Here is an 8405-nt window from a genome sequence, read left to right as displayed (position 1 = left end):
TTGTTTATTATTTACCTGCTTGCACTACAAGGAAACACAAAGCAAAATCAGAAAACCAGTAGTGATTCCCAAGTGTGGATAATCTTCCAATCATTGTAAAAAACAAATCTGATGCAATATGCAATGTTATATGGGACTAGAGTACTTGCCTATTTTACTTAAGGTAAAATGTTTACCAAGAAACATTCCTCAAATAAAATGCAACAGAAAGAAAACATAAAACGTATCTTAGTAATGTAGTAATGTAACATGTTATTAGAAGAAGAAACTGGGTTTGGGGTATATGGGAACTCTTTGTACTATCCTTGCAACATGCACTGTGCTACACAATGTTGCACGTGGCAAGGCCTAAGTACTTTAGTCCTTCATAAAATTGTACATTGCGTCAAATGCAATGAGAAAGACTGACACCCCTTTCTTTGCAACCAGTCTGTGTTTAGGTGTGCCTATGTGTGTGCGTGACTGTTTTCTTTCTGGCAGCTCCATTTTTACCCTCAAAATTAAAACTTGTCCTCTGAAATACATTAATAAAATCATTTTAAATAATTATAATAAAGCTCATCAATAATATGAGCTTCAGACTTCTCCCCCACTCTTTCCTACTCCTACTTGCATCCTCAATAGTAGAAATTGGCTCTGGGATTGGCTGAACAGTTTATCCCCCTCTAGCAGGAAACCTGACACGTGCAGGAGCCTCTGTGGATCTAACCATCCTCTCGCTCCACTTGGCAGGAGATTCTTCTATGTTAGGGGCCATTAACTTTATTACCACAATTATTAACATAAAACCCCCAGCCATATCCCAACATCAAACATCCCTTTTCAACTGATCAGTCCTCATTATGTCAATCCTTTTACTCCTTTCTCTCCCAGTCCTAGCCACCAGTATTACCATATTATTAACTGACCGTAACCTCAACACTACTTTCTTTGACCCCGATGGAAGGGGTGACCCTATCTTGTATCAACACTTATTCTGATTCTTTGGCCACCCTGAAGTCTATATCCTTATCCTGCCAGGCTTTGAAATAATCTCCCTTATTGTAACATTACTCTGGCAAAGGGAACCATTGGGATATATGGGCATAGTAGGAGCCATAATATCAACTGGCTTTTTTAGGATTTATCATATGGGTTCACCATATATTTACAGTGGGAATAGATGTAGACACGTGAGCATACTTCACCTCTGCTACCATAATTATTGTTAGCCATACTGGCATCAAGGTCTTTAGCTGATTAGCTACACTGCATGGCAGTAACATCAAATGATCTCCCGCAATACTCTGAGCCCTAGGATTCATTTCCCTTTTCACAGTAGGAGGTCTAACCAGCATCGTATGAGCTAATTCACCACTAGATATTGTCTTACATAACACATATTGTGTTGTAGCCCATTTCCACTAGGTCCTATCAATAGGAGCAGTATTCGCCATCTTAGGAGGCTTTGCCCACTGCTTCCCCCTATTTTCAGGTTATGCACTTAATCAGACCTATGCTAAAATCCACTTCACCATTATATTTATAGATGTTAATTTAACCTTTTTCCCACAGCAGTTCCTCGGCCTATCCGGTATACCTTGATGTTGCTTGGATCATCCTGATGCATACATCACATGACATATTATCTCACCCATAGGCTCATTATCTTATTAACAGCAGTTACACGAATAATCTTTATAATCTGAGAAGACTTTGCTTTAAAACGAAAAGTTCTAACAATTGAACAATCATCTAGTGGTTTAGAGTGACTTCACAGCTGTCCACCACCTTACCACACATTCAAAGATCCAACCTACTTGAAAACCTAAATGAAAAAGGAAAAAATCCAACCTCCAGAAGACTGGTTTCAAGCCAATCCCATAACATCTGTGACTTTCTCGATAAGATATTAGTAAAAGCATTACTTAACTTTGTCAAAGTTATGGTTCGATCCTGCATGTCTCAATGACTCATCTAGTTCAATTAGGCCTTCAGGATGCTATATTCCCTATTATAGAAGAACTGCTCACTTTCCAAGACCATGCTCTTATAATTATTTTCCTAATTAGTTCCCTGGTCCTATATATTATCTCCCTAACACTCACCACAAAATTAACTCATACTGGCACCACAGATGCCCAAAAAATCGAGACTAACTGAACTGCCTTTCTTGCCATTATCTTCATTTCAATTGCCCTCCCACCCCCATGTATTCTGTACATAACAGATGAGGTTAACAGCACTTCTCTTACCATCAAAGCAATTGGTCACCAATGATATTGAAGCTATGAATATACAGACTATGAAGAGTTAGGCTTTTATTCTTATACAGTCCCAACAGCAGACTTAAAGCCAAGAGAAGTTTGACTCCTTGAAGTTGATAACTGAACAACTCTACCAATAGAGATTCCCATCTGTGCATTCATCTCATCTGAAGACATCCTGTACTCATGAACTATCCCATCACTGGGCCTCAAAACAGATGCAACCGCTGATGCTGAAACCAAACTACTTTGACCGCTTTACGACCAGGCCTTTACTACAGACAGTGCTCACAAATTTGTGGGTTTAAGTACAGTTTTATAGCTATTGTGCTAGAATTAATCCCCTTAAAATACTTCTAAACCTGATCCACACCCGCACTATAATATCACCATAAAGCTACCCAGCACTAACCTTTAATGTTAAAGACTGAGGGTATCTGCACCTCTCTGCAGTGAATGCCTCAACTGGATACTTTCACGTGATCCACTGTTAGCCTATCAATAATCATTGCTTTATTCTTCATTATTCAGTTAAAGTTATCAGATTTCACTTACACCAAAAATAATAAAAACACAAAAACATAAAGTCCCTTGAGAACTAAAATGAATGAAAATCTGTTTGCCTCTTTTACTACTCCGACAATTCTAGGTTTACCCACAGCAGTATTAATCCTCTTATTTCCCATCATACTATTTCCAACCTTCAGCCATCTAATTACCAACCAATTGATTTAAACAATGATTAGTTCAAACAAATAATAATTACCCATAACATTAAAGGATGAACCTGATGCCTTATACAACATCCCTAATTCTCTTCATTGCCTTGACCAATCTCCTCTGGTTCCTACACCATTCATATACACCAACTACCCAATTATCAATAAATCTAGGTATAGCAATCCCCTTATGGGCAGGCGCAGTAATTACAAGCTTCTCCTTAGCTCACTTTTTACCATAAGGCACACCTATCCCACTTATCCCTATACTAGTGATCACTGAAGCCATTAGCATTTCATTCAACCAATGGCATTAGCTGTGCGATTAACAGCCAGCATTACAGTGGGTCACCTACTAATGCATTTAATCAGAGGAGGCACACTAGTACTATCAACTATTAGTCTTCCCACAGCTTCAATCGCTCTCATTATTCTCATCTTACTAACCATTCTTGAATTCGCTGTAGCCCTTATTCAGGCTTATGTCTTCACACTACTAGTAAGCCTTTATCTATACAACAACTCATAATGGCCCATTGAACACATGCCTACCATATAGTCAAACAGAAAGAAAACATAAAAGCCCCTGATCGCTAACAGGAGCTCTCTTAGCTCTCAGAATACATTTGTCCTGGCCATGTGATTTCACTTTAACTCTGTCACTCTTTTAACCCTAGGCCTGCTAACCAACACACTAACTATGTACCAATGATGACCTGACATTATCCGAGAAAGTACATTTCAAAGCCACCACTTAACAATTGTCCAGAAAGGCCTCCAATATGGAATAATTCTATGTATCTCAGAAGTATTCTTCTTCACTGGTTTTTTCTTGACATTCTACCACCCTAGTCTAGCCCCAACTCCAGAATTAGGGGGACACTGACCCCTAACAGGCATTCTTCCCCTCAACACATTAGAAGTACCCCTCTTGAATACATCTGTATTACTTACATCAGCAGTTTGAATTACTTGAGCTCACCACAGCCAGATAGAAGGTAGTCAAAAGCAGATGATTCAAGCACTATCCATCACAATTACTGGAGGTATTTACTTCACCCTCCTGTAAATCTTAGAATATTTTGAGGCCCCTTTTACTATCTCTGATGGAATCTATGGCTCAACATTCTTTATAGTCACAGGCCTTCATGGACTTCACGTTACTATTGGATCACCATTTCACACTATCTGCCTCCTCCACCAATTAAAATTCCACTTCACCACCACTTTGACTTTGAAGCCATGCCTGATATTGACACTTTGTAGAAGTAGTATAACTATTCTTACTGCCTACCCTTTTGGTATAGACAGCACCATTGACTTCCAATTAATTAGTTTCGATAATATCCTAAAGAGAGTAATTAACTTGACACTAGCCCTAGTAACTGACACCTTACAGGCTCTATTACTAATAATAATTACATTTTGGTTCCCACAACTTAATATTTATATGGAAAAAAATCTATCTCCTATGAATGTGTATTCGACCCCATAACCTCTGGCTGCCCATAATATATTAATAAATCATTTTTTATTAATATATTTCACTTCCTAAACAAAATACATCATTTATATAGGACAAAGGAAATCACTGATCACAGTATTTCCAATTATAGAAATACATTTTAAAAGCAAAAACCTGAGAAACTAGATAAAATTACACACATAAAAATGAAGAGTACATACACCTTTCCATCATAACGACTGTTGACATTCTGATGAATATCCTGCCAAACTATCAGAGCAAAAAAGTGCTTGTGCAAGATATTTCATCACAGTGTTGTTTCAGATACCATAAAATTCAAAAAACGCTTAATAAATCGTGTTCTATCACAAAATGAATTACTCTGTAAGTACTACGGTAATACATACAGAGCAATGGAATAAATCAATGTGTTAACATGTAAAACATTCCCCAGCATATTTTTATTCAAAACAACAGCAAGTTGCCAGCAGTATGTCAGGTATAATTGCATTTTATTAATACACTTTTAATTTTAGAACAATTTTGGATATACAGGAAAATTGCAAGGATAGTACAGAGAGTTGCCATATATCCCAAACCCAGTTTCTTCTAAAAACATCTTAAATTACCAAGATATGTTTCCTGTTCACTTTCTGTAGCATTTTATTTCAGGAATGTTTCTTGGTAAACATGCAAATATCTGGATATTGGTATTTGATGCAAAAAAACCTTTGCCTTTTAACAAAAGTGTTTTAATGTCTTTTAATTTGGTAAATTTCAATAAAAAATGAAATTCTTTTCTATTTTTTGTCTTTTACTCTATCAGCTTTTTCAGAAAATTGCCTAGCATTAAGCTTTTCATCTCTCAGGTAGCTGCTGTGCATATATTTCTGTCTGTCTCTACATCCATGACTATATTTGCATTTTCTCTATATCTGTGAGTGTTGTATTCGTTCCTGTCACTGTCTTTAAGAAGATAATAGGGTGCACTAAGTTTTTGAATAACTGAAAATATCTTTCTATTTCATCCTTTCTGTTGTATCCCAACTTGATGAGGTACAGACATTGTGAGTCACAGTACATCTCATAAAAGCTTTCCATCTATTGCATCCTTGTGTTTGGGTATTAGTTTTGTTAATTCACAATTTGAGAAACAGGGACACTCCTTTCTTCACAACCAGTCTGTTTTTATTTGTGCCCATATGTGTGTGTGTCTGTGTTTTCTTTCTGGCAGTTTCATTTTTACCTTCTAAATTAAAACTCTTCTCATAAATATATCTTGGAATAGGTTTCCGAATCTTTCATGTAGATAACATATATATTTTTTAAATTGTTTGCTTATATTTCATGCTGTTTTGTTATTAAATTGTTAATTTTCTCATAGAACAAACCATCTTCACATCTAAATGATCTGTGTCGCGTCTTCAGAGAAACTGCTGTGGCTGCCTTGGAGGAGCCCAATCTTGGAGTAAGCAGCTGGGAAGACAGCTGCTTACTCATGATCAAGATCCTACAAGACACTGTGATCTGCTTATCTTCTTTCAAAGTGAAGTAGATACAATTGAGTGTGTAAAATGCAAAAGTGAAGCTTAGAGAGGAGAGATCAGATTTCCCAGTGAAGTGGGGTGAATAGATCACCTACAGCAAAAAATTCAATTTGCTGGTGAGGAGAGAAGCACTGGAAGTGCAGTAAGAACAAACAGGATAAATTTGCAGATCCCATGATCAGTCAATATCCCTACATCTACTGAAAAGAGAGTGTAAAAAAAGGCCATGTTGTAATCCTTGCTGAGATGGCAGGGCATAATAAATTGTGGCACCAAGTTTGCTTCATTTATGACAACTGCTAGGAAATCTTCATTGTTGTTATTTATTCTGAAATAACGAAAATGTATGGTAAAGTATATTGTGGTCATGAGAAACTCCATAGGACTGGCTGCAAAGTGTGATGTGGTGATATGCAGGCAGATGAGTATATCCAGGCAAAAAACTAAGTCTGGTGTGGGTCACACTGCTACAACTTTAATAGTGGCTCTGTTATAGCTGAGAAACAGCAAGTGACGGTCAAGGACAAATCCATATGCCAGCCCTGCTTTATGAAGAATTATACTGTGAAGTGTCCAAGGTACCATAGTGCTCTTGATCTAGAAAGAAATAAGTGATCTGCAACAGTCAGCTGCTCCATATTCAAAGGGCAGCCTGTGTTACTGCTGCACTGAGGATCATACTGGCTGAAGTGCATGTTCAAAGAAGGTTAGAGCCTTTCTGTTCAAAGAATTGTAAGAAATATAGATAATAACTTAAGAAGAGGTCAATAGTGAGCCACATTGTCCATAGCCATCTGCATTTTCACTCTAGAATTATTGCAAACACATTTTTAAAAAAGAAAAACCAGAGAAAACAAAAAATATCTTCTTCAATCTTTCTTTACCCTCTTTTCATCTGAAATATTCCAAGCCTAATTAAATATATATTTATATATATAAATATAAATATATATTTATATATATATATTTATATATATATTTATATATAAATATATATATAAATATAAATATATATATATTTATAAATATATATATATATAGGTTTGCATTTTATAATGTAGAAATGTATCTACCTTCATCCACCTAAGCCAAACTCTTTAAGAATTCGGAGCTAATAAATCTTAGCATTGTTAATTTGCCAATTAAAGTGCAAAGAATAACTGCCAAAGAATATTAAAGTATGAAAAGTTTAAAACTTTAGTTCCTAACACCTTTTCACCTGTTAAAGAAAAATGAAATAAAATTTATGTTTTATTGTCTCTTCTCATTGGCTAAAGTTTGCAGTACCCACTCACTTGATTTAAACAAAGATGGTGTTTTTAAATCACTTTTCTTGCTATCTATCCACATGTATTCCATTCCTGAGCCCTGTCATTATATATTTTTGTATCTTATCTGAGAACTTATTTTTGTTATATGTCCTGAAAACATTCACGTAGACTTCCACAGATTGTTTTGAGCTTAGTTCAGCAGCCATAATAAATGGTATCAATTCCAAGAATTCATTTACCAGTAGCTCACAAAAGTTTTTGTCTCATCAACATTTTAAAAGTTTAAAAAATAGCCGGGCGCGGTGGCTCAAGCCTGTAATCCCAGCACTTTGGGAGGCCGAGGCGGGTGGATCACGAGGTCAAGAGATCGAGACCATCCTGGTCAACACGGTGAGACCCCGTCTCTACTAAAACTACAAAAAATTAGCTGGGCATGGTGGCGTGTGCCTGTAATCCCAGCTACTCAGGAGGCTGAGGCAGGAGAATTGCCTGAACCCAGGAGGCGGAGGTTGCGGTGAGCCGAGATCGCGCCATTGCACTCCGGCCTGGGTAACAAGAGCGAAACTCCGTCTCAAAAAAAAAAAAAAAAAAAAAAAAAAAAAGTTTAAAAAAAATTAAAAGATCCAAAAGCTTTTTGCATTTAAAAAAAAAAAAAATTCTTTAAGTATCAGGAAGTTGTCAGTCTAAAGGTGGCAGATAAAATTTTTTAAAAATTTTAGTTTTTGCTCAAAACTTGAATTTTGTTATTTTCCTTGTTGCAGACATGCCGTGTTCATTAATAATAAAATGTCTGCCAAATACCCAAAACTAAATAACCCTAAAATGTCAGTCGTTCTGTGAAGTAAAACAAATGTTGCATGCAGAAATCTTCTAGTTCTGTTCACATCTTAAACACCTGAACATCTTCTTTTTCTTAGGATAATCTTCACACTTTTGTATCTAGTAAAAATGCTTTATGTGTACTTCCCATTTCATTATATAGACTATTTTAAAATATGTAATTAGATATCAAAATTTAATGAAATAATTTTTCCTGCTTCCTCAAGAACATTCTTAAGCAAACAAGTTTTTGTTTTGTTTTGAGGAATGTGTGAGCACGTGTGTCCAGTGCCCCATGTGTGATTGGTTTGCTAGGGCACGGCGTGAAGTCTTCCAGT

At 36.3% G+C, this 8405-nt stretch overlaps 1 pseudogene; it reads left to right on the top strand.

Annotated features, from left to right (window-relative positions):
* Positions 1-2843: 2843 nt before the first annotated feature.
* On the top strand, positions 2844-3522 carry LOC116561740 (annotated as a pseudogene).
* Positions 3523-8405: the final 4883 nt, after the last annotated feature.

Source organism: Sapajus apella, unplaced genomic scaffold, assembly GCF_009761245.1.
Source record: "Sapajus apella isolate SASKATOON/1434 unplaced genomic scaffold, GSC_monkey_1.0 scaffold30, whole genome shotgun sequence".
Classification (NCBI taxonomy): domain Eukaryota; kingdom Metazoa; phylum Chordata; class Mammalia; order Primates; family Cebidae; genus Sapajus; species Sapajus apella.
This window is presented reverse-complemented; position numbering and strand designations above follow the sequence as displayed.